Below are 15,621 nucleotides of genomic sequence, written 5' to 3' on the forward strand. Positions count from 1 at the left end.
AATTTGACAGTGCGCAACCATTACAAAAATGTATATTTTTATATATAAACTTTTATAAATTAGTGGGGCACAAAAAGAGAGAAAACAGTGTGTGTGTGTGTGTGTGTGTGTGTGTGTGTGTGTGTGTGTGTGTGTGTGTGTGTGTTTGCCCGTGCGCAAGCGTGCGTATGGGGGGACCAGCTTCAGCATCTCCAACCAATAAACAGTGAGATTAAACAAGTAAGGTAGCACATTGAGGTAGCAAAGGAAGTTAATCAGGATGACCAGGCACCTTGTAATTTGTAAGAGCGCACAGGGATAATACTAGTAATTTATTCGTTGACTTGCCACCCTTGGTGTATTAGGGTAGATAAAGATGGAGGGGCTATTTATTCCAGTTGCTCACTTTCAGACTACAAGTTGCTTTGAGAATACGGACAATTAATTCAGCTGTGTGTGGAGGCATATTGGATAGTGTATGGGGAAGCAAGAAGTACGTGAGGCAGGAAGACATGTATACCAGTAATCTGAGTGATGAGGCTGTGGACCTTTCGCCAGAAGCCACTGATAACAGTGCCACCACATGTGGTACATCATGCCAGCCTGGAGGCAGCCCCTTCAGCAGTGGTCCGAAGCATTCAGAAAAGTCATGTGCAGGCGTGATGAGACTTGTAACCCTCTCCTTTAAAGCCGAAAAGGGATCAAACCGTAAATATTCAATGATAAATTGGCCCATTAATCCTGACACATATTAACAGCTTTGAGAGTCCTTTGTGGATTTCCTCCCATTCCTCCTGGTCAAGAGCTCACCAATGACCTCTTCTCATCTGAGTTCATGTGGACCTTTGGATCGTTGCTTAAATAGAAGTACAGCATGGTATATCTTAGATATAAGGCTTTTAGGGGGGCATGTACTAAGCAGTGATAACAGTGGAGAAGTGAGCCAGTGGAGAAGTTGCCTGCGGCAACTAATCAGCATTGACGTAACATTTATAACTTACATACTATAAAAGTATATAGAGCAGCTGATTGGTTGCCATGGGCAACTTCTCCACTGGCTCACTTCTCCATTTTTATTACTGCTTAGTACATGCCTCCCTTAGAGACTGTTTTCTAGAAGCATAGAGACTAAACTGGAGGGATGGAACATTGAACGAAAGGCATATACTGTATATACTGTAGCTGAAGAAGTGTCTAATCTGTGAATACTATTAGAAGTAGGAGGTGCCAGATTAGGGAAATATCAGCTAGGAACTCATGATACAAGAGGTCCAGTACACAAATGCAATCATGCATTGTTCCATAGAGAGTCTGTTTTGGCCCCCTGTTTACAAAAATCCCAGATTCCATTGGAGACTTTCAACATGGGAGGGAGCAGAGCCGATGGGAGCCTGTCCCTGAGGTTGAGCCAAAATAATAGTGATATTAAGGATATTTTTGTAGTAAATACATATTTTGCCCCAACCTCTTGAAGGGTTAATGGTCCCGTTCCCAGCTGACAGGACACTGAGCTCCTGAGGGAACTATTTGCAAGCCCCACCACGGCGAGTGTACATTCCCGCAGCACGCCGCCACCCCTAACAGAGCCAGAAGAAAGAACAGTGGTGAGTACTAAGCCGGCATCCCGACTAGCGGGTCGCCGGACATTATGGTGGCATGAGGGTACGGAGATGCACGGCTTCTAACCGGGGCGGATTGCGTCTCCAGACACAGTGCACAGCTACGTCTCAGTACACTGTACACGGTACCCACACTGGCAAAAACAGCCTTAAAATGGTTTTCTCTCCATTTTAAGCAACATATTACCTCAGCCAGTATAAAAAAAGCCGGAAGACCGCGCGCCATTGAAGGGGCGGGGCTTCACTATGAGATGATCCAGCAGCTAACCAGCGCCATTTTCCCTCTGCAGTGGACACAGACGCTGACTGACAGGGACGCGCAGCTCCTCCGGAGAGACTCCAGATTACCTCAGCGGTACCAGGGGTTCATAGCAGGGGGGGTGGGCGACTATTAGAGTACTAAGTCCCTTATCAGGGTACTTAGTCTGCGACCTGGCTAAGCTTGGCATTAGAGATAAGGGCGCGGTGGGGGCTGGCTCCAAATTACTCTGTGTACTCTGGCTTTTTGTGGGTTAATTGTGCTTAACCTTTGTGTGTGTGTGTGTGTGTGTGTGTGTGTGTGTTGTCACATTTACATTATGTCAGGCAAAGAGTGTGTTTCTTGTACAGCGGAGTGTTCCTCTTCACCAGGGGGCTCACTACTGGGTACTCAGGGCAGTGCACCTTCCCTGAATAGCAGGGCTGAACCTGAATGGATTAATTTCATTAAGGGAATGATCTCAAACAATTCTACAAAGCTATCCCGCAATGAGAAAGAGACTCAATACTTAAGACAGACTGTGGATGAATTGATGAATAGCGACTCAGTCCCCAAACCAGCGTATCAATCCCCTCCCATTTGTCCTCAAAAACGATCTCTAACCCATATCCTGCAGTCTGACTCTGACGCTGACGGGTCAGACATGGAGAAGGGTGAGGTGTATTTGGAGGGGGAAGGGGGATGCTATTCTGTCACAGGGAATAGAAGCTCTTATAGAGGCTATCAGAGCTGTTCTGCAAATTCCTGATAAGGTGTCAGAGGAGTGTGAGGAAATCCTCAGTCACTTTTCCTGCGTCAAAGGAATTGAATACCCTGTTTGAAGAACCGCGGGTAAATCCTGATAAGAAATTTAAAATCCCTAAAAGGTTGCTCTCATATTTTCCTTTTCCTCTGGAGGATAGGAAAAAATGGGAAAATCCACTGATAGTGGACGCATCAGTCTCTAGGCTGTCAAGGAAAATTGTATTGCCTGTCCCTGGTGCAGCTTCCCTAAAAGATACTGCTGATCGTAAAATTGTACACTAAAATCATTGTACACAGCTGCTGGGGTGGCCCAGAGACCCACTATTGCATGTACGTGGATCACAAAAGCTATTGCTAAATGGTCAGGTAACCTAATTCAGGGGTTAGATTCCTTGTCTAGGGGGATGCTGTAGCATATACAGGACTCTGCGAACTTTATGGTAGAAGCCATAAAAGAGATTGGTTTGCTTAATGCATGCACCACCGCAATGGCTGTGTCAGAACGCAGGGGTTTGTGGCTACGCCAGTGGACTGTTGATGCAGACTCCAGGAAAGGCGTGGAAGGCCTACCATTCACAGGAGTGGCCTTGTTTGGAGACAAACTAAACAAATGGATCTCCAAAACTACTGCAGGTAAGTCTACGTATCTTCCTTCCGCAGCTCCCCCAGCCAGTAAAGCTTATTCTGCTTCAAATTTACAGTCCTTTTGGACAGCCATGTTTAAGGGAAAATCCAGAGGTGCTTCTACGGCCTCCAGAGGCGCAAGAGGTAAACCACGCAAACCAGCAACTGCAGGTGCTCAGGAACAGAGCTCAGGCTCTGCTTCCTCAAAGCCTTCAGCATGACGATGGACCGCGAGGCCTGGAGGACTGTGAGGTGGGAGCCCGACTAAAATTCTTCTGTCATATTTGGTCAAGTTCGTGCCGGGATCCCTGGGTAATAGATCTTATTTCCCAGCGCTACAGACTGGAGTTCCAAGAGCTCCCACCTCACAGATTCTTCAAATCAGGCTTACCAGCTTCACAAGAGGCAAGTATAACGTTACAGCAGGCCATCCTAAAAAAACTGGTGCAGACTCAAGTAATTGTTCCAGTTCCACCTCTCCTACACAACAAGGGGTACTATTCCAACTTGTTTGTAGTACCGAAACAGGACGGTTCGGTACGACCAATTCTGAATCTCAAGTCCTTGAACCCGTTCTTAAGATTCAGGTTCAAGATGGAGTGTCTGATAGCGGAGATCTCAGGCTGGAGGAAGGGGAATTCCTAGTGTCCCTGGATATCAAGGATGCGTATCTTCACATTGCAATCTGGCTGCCTTATCAGGCTTATCTATGGTTTGCACTGCAGGACTGTCACTACCAGTTCCAGGCCCTGCCATTTTGTCTCTCCACGGCACCGAGGGTGTACACGAAAGTGATGGTAGAGATGATGTTTCTACTCCGCAAGCAGGGAGTGAACATAATTCCGTATCTGGACGATCTTCTGATAAAGGTGCCGTCCAAGGAGAGGTTGCTGGACAGCATTGGCCTCTCAACCAAACTTCTCCATTATCACAGGTGGATTCTGAACCTTCCGAAATCTCACCTAGACCCAACATGGAGGCTCCCATTCCTAGGAATGATACTGGACACGGGGTCGCAGAAAGTGTTCCTTCCGTTGGAAAAGGCTTTGGTAATCCAGTAGATGGTTCGGGATGTCCTGAAGCCAACCCGGATATCGGTGCATCTATGCATTCGCCTTCTGAGGAAAATGGTGGCCGCTTACGAGGCGCTTCAATAAGGAAGGTTTCACGCAAGACCCTTCCAGCTCGATCTGTTGAACAAATGGTCCAGATCGCATCTTCACATGCACCAGAGAATTCGTCTGTCACCAAAAGCCAGGATCTCCCTTCTGTGGTGGCTACAGACCTCTCACCTCGTCGAGGGTCGGAGGTTCGGAATTCAGGACTGGATCCTGTTAACCCCGGACGCAAGCCTCTGAGGTTGGGGAGCAGTCACCCAGGGACCGGGGTGCAGTTTCAAGGAAGATGGTCAAGTGAGGAAGTCATCCTTCCAATCAACATTCTGGAACTCAGGGCCATATACAACGCCCTTCTGCAGGCCTCTTATCTTCTTCAGGATCGGGCCATTCAAGTCCAGTCGGACAATGTGACAGCAGTGATGTACATAAACCGACAGGGATGTACTCTGAATGGGCTTCAGTGCTCAGTGGAATACCGCAGGGTTCAGTACTCAGACTTTTGTTGTTTAACATATTCATTAATGACCTAGGAGTGGGACTGGAAAGCACAGTGTCAATTTTCGCAGATGATGCTAAGCTATGTAGAGTAATTAATTCATACAAGGATGTTGAGTCTCTACAGAATGACTTATCGAGACCTGAGGTCTGGGCAGATAAATGGAGAATGAGGTTCAATACAGATAAATGTAAAGTTATGCACTTTGGGACTAAGAACATTCAAGCAGCCTATAAACTAAATGGGGAAAATGTAGAGATAACAGTAGTAGTTGAAAAAGATTTGGGAGTGCTCATCGACAATAAACTTAGTAGCAGTACGCAATGTCAAAATGCAGCAACAAAAGCAAATAAAGTGTTAGCATGCATTAAACAGGGAATGGAGACAAGGGATGAGAGTGTAATCCTGCCACTGTATAAATCATTGGTGCGACCACACCTGGAATATTGTGTACAGTTCTGGGCACTATAAAAAGATATCTTGGGACTCGAAAAGGTTCAGAGGCGAGCCACTAAACTGGTTAGGGGGTTAGAGGCACTGGATTATGAGGAAAGACTTAAAAGGTTAGATATGTTTACACTGGAAAAGAGGCGACTGAGAGAAGACATTATTAATATTTTTAAATACATTAAGGGACAATACAAGGATTTATCAAACGATTTGTTTATCAATAAACACTACATAATAGGACACAAGGACATGCCCTGAGGTTAGAAGAAAAAAAAAATCCAACTGAGAAAAGGGTTCTTCACAGTAAGAGCAGTAAGGATTTGGAATTCTCTGCCAGAGAAGGTAGTAATGGTGGACTCTAATCAATACGTTTAAGAATGTTTAAAAATGGATTAGCTAAATACCTAACGGAAAAAAATATCCAAGGATACAACATTTAATTAATATAAAATATATATATATACAGGTTGAGTATCCCTTATCCAAAATGCTTGGGACCAGAAGTATTTTGGATATCAGATTTTTCCGTATTTGGAATAATTGCATGTCATAATGAGATATCATGGCGATGGGACCTAAGTCTAAGCACAGAATGCATTTATGTTTCATATACACCTTATACACACAGCCTGAAGGTCTTATAATACAATATTTCTAATAACTTCGTGTGTTAAACAAAGTTTGTGTACATTGAGCCAAATTTCCGTATTTTTTAATATTCCGTATTTTGGAAAATTTGGATACTTAACCTGTATATATATATATATATATATATATAACGGTACTGTAGTCCCCTGGTTGCGGCTATGCAAACTCCTCCACCCTCCAGGGACCAGGCGGCACTCCACGGATTTTTGGACAAAGCAGCTTTTATAAAGATTTAAATCCCTGGAGGGTGGAGGAGTTTGCATAGCCGCAACCAGGGGACTACAGTACTGTTATTCCCTGATAAGAAGGCACCCCGGTGGCTGATCAGACTGAGAGTGCCTGCTACCTTGCTTCTTGTTTTATATATATATATATATATATATATATATATATATATATAAATAATACAGGTTGAACTCGACGGACATTTGTCTTTTTTCAACCTCAACAACTATGTAACTATGACAGGACGGAATGAAAAGCAGAGCAGCAATGTCAGAGGTGTCAAGAATTCTCCTCTGGGCAGAAAATAACGCTGTGGCGTTGTCAGCGGTCTTCATTCCGGGAGTAGACAACTGGGAAGCAGACTTCCTCAGCAGACACGACCTGCACCCGGGGGAGTGGTGCCTTCACCCGGAAGTGTTCAGGTGCTTGACACGTCGGTGGGGACGAAACCAACATGATGGCCTCTTGACTCAACAAGAAGCTCAAGCGGTATTGTTCCAGGTCGAGAGACCCACAAGCAGTGGCAGTAGACGCTCTGACGACTCCATGGGTCTATCAGATGGTGTACATATTTCCTCCACTTTTTCTGATCCCAAGAATTCTCAAAAGAATAAAAAGGGAAAAGGTTCAAGCAATACTCATTGCTCCGGACTGGCCAAGAAGGGCCTTGTATGTGGACTTTCTGGAGATGCTCCTCGAGTATCCGTGGCCTCTACCTCTTCGTGAGGATCTTCTACAACAGGGACCGTTCGTCTATCAGGACTTACCACGGCTACGTTTGACGGCATGGAAGTTGAACGGCTGATTCTAGCCAGAAGAGGGATCCCTAATAAAGTTATCCCGACTATGATCCAAGCCAGGAAGGGGGTAACGTCTAAACATTACCACCGTATTTGGAAGAAATACGTCTCTTGGTGTGAGAGCAGAACTTATTCTGCAGTGGAATTTCACCTGGGATGTTTCCTGCTTTTTCTGCAGGCAGGTATAGATGTGGGCCTACGTCTGGGCTCCATAAAAGTCCAGATTTTGGTCTTGTCCATTTTCTTTCAAAAACAATTTGCTTCTCACCCTGAGGTTCAGACATGTTTGAAAGGTGCTGCGCATCCAACCTCCCTTTGTGCCTCTCACGGCATATTGGGATCTCAATTTGGTGCTGCAGTTCCTCCAATCGGACTGGTTTGAACCATTACAGGAGGTGGACGTAACATAACTTAGGTGGAAGACCGTCACACTGTTGGCCTTGGCTTCAGCAAGACGTGTGTTGGAGCTGGGGACTTTGTCTCACAAGAGCCCCTATTTAATTTTCCATGAGGACAGAGCTGAACTCAGAACTCATCAGCAATTTCTTCCGAAAGTGGTGTCTGCATTTCAAATCAACCAATCATCGACACTTCCACTACTTCAAAGTCTGTGGATGTTGTGAGGGCTTTGAAGGTATACGTAAAGAGGCAGCTCGTCACAGGAAATCCGACTCGCTGTTAGTCCTATGTGATCCCAATAAAATTGGGTGTCCTGCTTCAAAGCAGACAATTGCACCCTGGATCAGGCTCACTATCCAGCATGCTTATTCCACGACAGGCTTGCCGGTTCCAAAATCTGTACAGGCCCACTCTACTAGGTCGGTGGGTTCTTCCTGGTTGGCTGCCCGGGGTGTCTCGGCTTTACAGCTCTGCCAAGCAGCTACTTGGTCAGGTTCGAACACGTTTGCTAAGTTCTACAAGTTCGATACTTTGGCCTCTGAGGACCTTCAGTTTGGTCAATCAGTTCTGCAGGAACCTCAGCACTCTCCCACCCGGTTTGGGAGCTTTGGTACATCCCCATGGTACCAAATGAACCCCAGTATCCTCTAGGACGTAAGAGAAAATAGGATTTTAATTACCTACCAGTAAATCCTTTTCTCGTAGTCCGTAGAGGATACTAGGCGCCCGCCCGGTGCTTTGTTCTTCCTGCACTGTTACTTGGTTAAGTATTGTTGGTTCAGCTGTTGCTGTTCCTGTTTAAAGTTGGGTTAGCTTAGCTTTCCTCTGTTTGTGTGTGCTGGTTCGGAATCTCACCACTATCTTTATCTATCCTTCTCTCAAAGTATGTCCGTCTCCTCGGGCACAGTTTCCTAGACTGAGTCTGGTAGGAGGGGCATAGAGGGAGGAGCCAGCCCACACTATCAAATTCTTAAAGTGCCCATGGCTCCTAGTGGACCCGTCTATACCCCATGGTTCTAAATGGAACCCCAGTATCCTCTACAGACTATGAGAAAAGGATTTACTGGTAGGTAATTAAAATCCTAATTTTAGATTTGGGGAAAGTGATCAGGGAGAAACCTGTATAAAGATATATTATTCAGAAAAATCTGCCTGTAGAATTCACAAGAAGCCTCAGTTTTTCCTGTAATTTATCCAAATTTGCCTTAAGTACCACATCAATGAATAATGCCGGAGAATGTGGACAATTGTTCAGGGACAGCACAAGTGTCCACTGATCAGAGAATAGGGACTTACATTGCCTTTGTGGAGATGCAAGATTATAGCGCCGGGTGTGCTGGTTATAGTTATCTGGTCATGGTGAGAGGCCATGGTCCAAGCACGGACTAACCTGCCACATCCAGTAGACTGGGTAAATACTCTATGAAATCTCTCACAGGAGCACCAAAATCTCTCACAGGAGTCTCTCACAGGAGCACCAAAGAGGGGTCATTACTTTGTTCCTTTAGACCGCCTGTTGACCGACCCTGGATTACAGTCAGGAGCAAACATTCTAGAATCACAGGTCGCAATTATGTTGTTACTATAACCTGTAATATTCATATACAAAGAGATTCCCAAAGCTTCCAGCTCTGAATACCTAAAAGGGGAAACGATAACAGGACAAAGGATTGGGGAGAGATACAATTGGTAATGATAGACATGGGACCCAAAAGCGTATAGAGCAAACGGAACAAAGTATAACAGAGGTAAAAAGGAACAATGAAACCAAAGAAGAATGAGTCGAATAATGAGCACAGATGGACACGTTTGAAAACACAAATCAAACAGACAATAGGCTCAGGCACAAGTCAGACAAGTAAAATGGTGTGTCAGACATAACGAGGCCGCTTTCCTGAGGGACAGCTCCTACATAAAGGCATATATAAAGGAATGGAGGATGCTTCTATGGGAATGCTCTGAGCCCACTGCTGTCATGCAATCTGCTGGAACCCCCCTTACCGGTGCTGGAAGAGTTAAGGGAAGCTCAAAACACCTGCTGTTAAAGAAACAGCGCACTCCCTCCCTCCTCCCTCACAGCTGACCTAGAAACCAACATCCAGCCTCTAGGACCCAGCTGCAGTTAGTCACGTGATATGGGGAAGAATTACTTTCTGGGGGGCTGAGCAGGGGAGACTAAATAATGGGGTGGCCATAATGGGGAAGGGAGGTCTCAGAAAGGTTATACATTAAAAAGCATGGGGGGAAAAATGAGATGTGTGTATTAGTGATTTATAGGGGGTAGGCAGGTGTACAGAACATGGTATATTGGAGGAGGAGGGTCTATATTAGGCATTGCACAGGGATGCATGCAAATAATAGAGAAGGAAAGCAGACAGGTATATTGGTACATTAGAGATAGCACCTGCCAAATGAGAGAGGCAGAGTGCTCGCAAAGGAAGCTAAACAGGAATTAGGAAGCATCTGAAAGGATTAATTAGAGTGTTAGCGAGAGGGACACATAGGGTTATTGCAGGACAGAGATATGGGAAATAGCGGAAAAGAGTAGACAGAGGAAGGAGGGAGATCAGAGGAGATGGGATAGAGTGCATGGGAGGGGGAGAACGAGAGGATAAACAGGGAGGGGAGAGACTGTCACATAATAGAGAAAGAGGGATATAGGAAGAATGAGAGGCATGATACAGAAAGAAACACAGACTGGGAGATAAGACATACAGACGGGAAAGAATGACAAAGGAGAGACAAGTGGCTGAGATAGCACAGCAATAAGGACGGAGATTACACACTCAGGTAAGGGAGAGAATAGCAGAAGGGAAGGAAGCAAGGACTGCAGACCTGGGGAGGGGAAGAATAGCAGAAGGGACGGAGACAGAGACTGCAGACCCAGGGAAGGGAGAGAATAGTAGTAGGGACGGAGACAGAGACTGCAGACCCATGGAAGAGAGAGAATAGCAGTAGGGACGGAGACAGAGACTGCAGACCCAGGGAAGGGAGAGAATAGTAGTAGGGACAGAGAAAGAGACTGCAGACCCAGGGAAGGGAGAGAGTAGCAGTAGGGACGGAGACAGAGACTGCAGACCCAGGGAAGGGAGAGAATAGCAGTAGGGACAGAGAAAGAGACTGCAGACCCAGGGAAGGGAGAGAATAGTAGTAGGGACGGAGACAGAGACTGCAGACCCAGGGAAGGGAGAGAATAGCAGTAGGGACAGAGAAAGAGACTGCAGACCCAGGGAAGGGAGAGAATAGTAGTAGGGACGGAGACAGAGACTGCAGACCCAGGGAAGGGAGAGAATAGCAGTAGGGACGGAGACAGAGACTGCAGACCCAGGGAAGGGAGAGAATAGCAGTAGGGACGGAGACAGAGACTGCAGACCCAGGGAAGAGAGAGAATAGCAGTAGGGACAGAGAAAGAGACTGCAGACCCAGGGAAGGGAGAGAATAGTAGTAGGGACGGAGACAGAGACTGCAGACCCAGGGAAGGGAGAGAATAGCAGAAGGGACAGACAGGGACTGCAGACCCAGGGAAGAGAGAGAATAGCAGTAGGGACGGAGGAGACAGAGACTGCAGATCCAGGGAAGGGAGAGAATAGTAGTAGGGACGGAGACAGAGACTGCAGACCCAGGGAAGAGAGAGAATAGCAGAAGGGACAGACAGAGACTGCAGACCCAGGGAAGAGAGAGAATAGCAGTAGGGACGGAGACAGAGACTGCAGACCCAGGGAAGAGAGAGAATAGCAGTAGGGACGGAGACAGAGACTGCAGACCCAGGGAAAGGGAAAGATAGCAGAAGGGACAGACAGGGACTGCAGACCCAGGGAAGGGAGAGAATAGTAGAAGATATAGAGACTGCAGACCCAGGGAAATAAGAGAATAGTAAAAGAGACAGAGACTGCAGACCCAGAGAAGGGAGAGAATAGAAGGAGAATACAGACCCAGAGAGGATAGCAGAAGGGACAGAGACTGCAGACCCTGGAGACAGAGACTACAATAGGGCAGGAGAATAGATGGTGAACACTGGCTGTGCAGGCAGGAGACAGGAGAGGACAGTGAGAGGACTGGGTTGCTATATTACAGGGACCCTGGGCAGGCGAGGTGTGCACAGGTTAGGACAGGAGGGGAGGCCCAGGCTAGGTAAGGTGAAGCAGTGCTATTCTCGGGTGCACTTGTCTGATGTGTGAGTGGATCCAGCATACGGGTACAGAGGACTCTCCAGGACAGTCGGACATGAGAGAAGAGGATAGAGGGCTCTCACCCAGGATCTGATCACTACCACTACTGGTAAGGAGCCCAATCTCTGTACATTAGCAACACAGCATTAAACTCTTCATAACCAGGCCAACATTAACTCTTACTAACATGGGTGTCCAAAGAGGGTGCTCCCCCTAAACTCCCAGCTAGTAGTCCCAATCATAGGAAAAGTATACATTGCAAACCCAAAATGATAAAATATCAGGTTAACCCCGTCCTTTTGTTCATGGTTACAAAAAAGTAATGAATGAATGAATCTTTTTGCTGCCAAAGGCCCCGTTATGTGACATAAGAGCCCTTTTCTCCTCATTAACCCTGCACATGCATGAGACCCAAAGTAAGTGCATTCATCTATTTTCTACCTAGTCTGATGAAGCATCACTTCATTAACACTTTTCTACCCAGCAACTGCAGACCGTCACTCTCTCTGGCAAATCTCCTTATAGCCGCGTCCACAGTTGGAGGCCTGCAGACTGTTACACCAGTGGCCAGTCCCTGCTATATGAGACCAGTATAATAACCATCTATGATAAGTGCCCTGTGCCCTGTCAGACACACGGAGAACATGACATCACTGCATATTAGACATGAGCACATCACACAAGACCTGCAGAGCATTGCTCCCCAGGCTCTTTCTGGCCTGTTATTATGTATGGTTATTGCCATGCGTTAATATAGGCAGGACACACACAGCACTGAAGCCCAGTTGGTGTATCCTGGAAAATCTGTGTATAGTTGTGTACTTAGCTCACTGCTGACCAGCCTGAAGAGTCACTCCTACGGGCTAATGTCATGCAGGAGAATTACGTGTATATGTCTGACACATATGGGGCACTGTGAATGGCACCAACCACAGGGCAGAAATGTGGGCATGGAAAGAGCTAGCCCTGCAGTATTGTGTATTTATTGTATGTGAGGCAGGCACACTGTGCAGCTTTGTGCGAATCATTGGACTGCATTGTTGCTTAGAAAAATTTGCTTTTCCTCTAAGAATAACATAAGCCCCTCAGTGCATGTCTGTGTGCCCAAATAACTGGGTACTTGTATGCCTGCCTCTCTGCCCGTGGATGCATGACTATTTTGGCCATGCTCCATACCCACAATATATTTGGATGGCAATGACCTCATTGTACAATTTATGAGCCCTCACACTTGTAGTTTGGCTCTCGGAATGATTGTAAAGCCGCATATAGTCAGTGTGCCAGTGCATCTTTTTACCACAGGAAGGTGGATGTGGACGTTGTCAGGGATACACCAGAAACTATGTGTCGGCCATTTTGAAAAATGTCTTGCAGACCTAACATATTTCTTTGTCTCTAGATAAACAAAAAGACAATGGCTAAATGTGTGGATTTAGAAAAAAGCAACAACATTTGTAGGTGGACATGGTTCACATGTTATCCTAGCTTATAATATCAAGCATACAGTATACAGTACAGGTAGCTGGCTATGTTCAACTATATATAATGTGGAAACTTTGGCATATGTTGACATTAGCCAGACTTCATGCTAATGACAAAATGAACTAAATTCATTAATTAATTACATTTTAATAGCAATTAAGGCTAATAATAATAATAATAATAATAATTATTATTATTATTATTATTATTATACTACTTAGAAATTAGAAACAATGGGGGTAATTCAGACCTGATCGCTCGCTAGCCGTTTTTTTTGCAGTCCTGCGTTTGCATAGTCACCACCCACCGAGGATTGTATTTTAGCTGGGCAAGTGTGCGATCGCCGATCACATGTGCAGCCGAGTGGTACAAAAAGATCTTGTGCAGTTTCTGAGTAGCCCAGGACTTACTCAGCCGCTGCGATCACTTCAGCCTGTCTGGGACTGGAATTGACATTGGACACCCGCCCTTTAAATGCTTGGACACGCACTCCCAGAAAACGGTCAGTTGCCGTCCACAAATGCCTTCTTCCTGTCAATCACCTTGCGATCGCCCGTGCAAATGGATTCTTCGCACAAACCCATCGCTGAGCAGCAATCCGCTTTGTACCCGTGCAACGCATCTGCGCATTGCGGTGCATACGCATGCGCAGTTCTGACCTGATCGCAGCGCTGCAAAGAAAACGCTAGCAAGCGATCAGGTCTGAATTACCCCCAATGTACGTACTAGAAGTGGATGACCCAAAATAACCTGAATTTCCCATCAGGACAAAATTCTGCAAGCAGTCGGCCTGATTCAGATATGTAGGCAATGCTGCTAGTTACGGAGCCGAGCGATTACCTGCACACGTACCAAGGTACCTTAGCAATGCCGCTCGCAGTGACAATTTCTTTGCGACATGATTGCCAGTCAGGGACCGCTATGCGCAAAAAACGCAGGCCTGTTGCAGCCTTCCAACTGCGATCCCATACGCAAAAAACATGGCAACAGCGTTTCAGTTCCCACACCCATTCTGCGCTACTATAGGATTTCTCAGGGAATCAGTTATCAAAGGACCTGCGAGCTTCGCTGTACGCTTGTGTTCATTTACCTGGACCTGCTAAGCTGCCGGTGGGCACCGTAATACATTCCATGTAGCTACAGCATTACCATATTGTCACTTTTTCCTGCAAATGCATTAGTGTACATATCTGATGCAGGCCCAGTGTTGGTCTAGATCAGGGATGGGGAACCTTTGTCCCTCCAGCTGTTGTCAAACTACACATCCCAGCATGCCCTGCAACAGTTTTTGCATGGCCAAATAGCAAAACTGTAGCAAGGCATGCTGGTATATGTAGTTCAACAACAGCTGGTCTAGATTCACCTGGAATTCGCATATTAGGCTGCCGGATAATGTCAGTGTTACTTTTTCCCACAGAAGCAAGCCCAGGTATAGACAATGGGGGTACCCTGAATAATGACAAAGGCTTAGTCGAAGATACTGAGACATTGCAGCTTTATACCTCAGGTGTCATTAGGTTTATTCATTTTTCACTAGAAAGCTTCCCTCCTAGGGAAGGCTTCAGTTCTGTGTGCTGCCTGTACAGGTGTGCGGACCTGGCTCTGGGGGCTGTCTGAGGCTGGGTGTGCTCTCTGAGGTGTGGCTCAATGCTCAGGGGCTCTTGGGTGACGCCTTGAAAATCCACACAGGGCGTGCGAGTGCCTCAGTCAGTGCTTTGTGTGCAGACATAGCTGTGTACACTGAGATGTCACTGAGTAAGTACATGTTTATACACTGTAGCACAGTGGTCAGTGTATACAATATTATTATGCAAAGGGAGCAATTAGCAGGATAGAAATAATCAATATTTGCAAAGCATTTTCATACATCTAGAAACACTTCTTTATATAGCACCGGCATATTCCTGAGTACTGACTATGTTTGTGTATTAGATGCTTTTGCATGATATATTAGGTTCCCTGCCACGCACAGGCACATCTGAATGATGTTGGAAGGTGGAATGATGAAGCTGCGTGATGGTGTGTACTCACAAACAGCATAGATTACTTACTTATAGTCTGTGTGTATGCCTGGTTACCTTGCTGTGATCTTGTCTCCTGTGCGTACGACAGTGACAGCTGATCTCCTGCCATGTGCGAATAGCTGACAGTATATTCACAGACTGCTGTGTACACACATCACAATATCATATCAGGCTATTGTTCCGATCCTGTAATTGCTTCCATCCATACCCTCCGCTATATTATTATGTGATGCGTTTTGTGCACATTTTACAGGTGCATCCTTTGTGTCACTTACAGGGATTATTTGCTGTGTGCAGACATCCAGGCTGTAGCGATGCTATTTTTTTATGTGATACCGCTATTTGTGTTGTGTATAGGTTTCTGTGCATTGCACTTTTTCCACTTACTCTTACTTTTAAACCTATGTATTATATTTGTGTTATATGTGCAAACGCGAAGCTACTTGTAAACATGTTCAATTTTTTTATTTTTATTTTTGGGGGGGGGAGGGGGGTCTGGTTTAATGTGTAGCTACTATACATGTTCTAGATTTTTTTTTAAAGCATACTGCTGTGCTTTTTGTGTGATCTTTATGTCACTGCTGT

General features: G+C 45.8%; 1 protein-coding gene across 3 annotated transcripts in view; it reads left to right on the forward strand.

Moving 5' to 3' along the window:
- Positions 1 to 15,621, forward strand: part of SBK1 (SH3 domain binding kinase 1) — a 138,648-nt gene that overhangs the window by 92,020 nt on the left and 31,007 nt on the right. The window contains exon 1 of one of the 3 annotated variants that reach the window (XM_063934777.1): positions 11,361 to 11,639. The exons of 1 other annotated variant lie outside the window; for it this stretch is intronic. The gene's annotated coding sequence lies outside the window, so the exon portion shown is untranslated. Of the gene's footprint in view, positions 1 to 11,360; positions 11,640 to 14,609; positions 14,768 to 15,621 lie in introns of those variants that run through there. One more of the 3 variants, XM_063934776.1, reaches the window with a different exon arrangement.

The sequence above is a fragment of the Pseudophryne corroboree genome, chromosome 7 (assembly GCF_028390025.1).
Source record: "Pseudophryne corroboree isolate aPseCor3 chromosome 7, aPseCor3.hap2, whole genome shotgun sequence".
Classification (NCBI taxonomy): Eukaryota; Metazoa; Chordata; class Amphibia; order Anura; family Myobatrachidae; genus Pseudophryne; species Pseudophryne corroboree.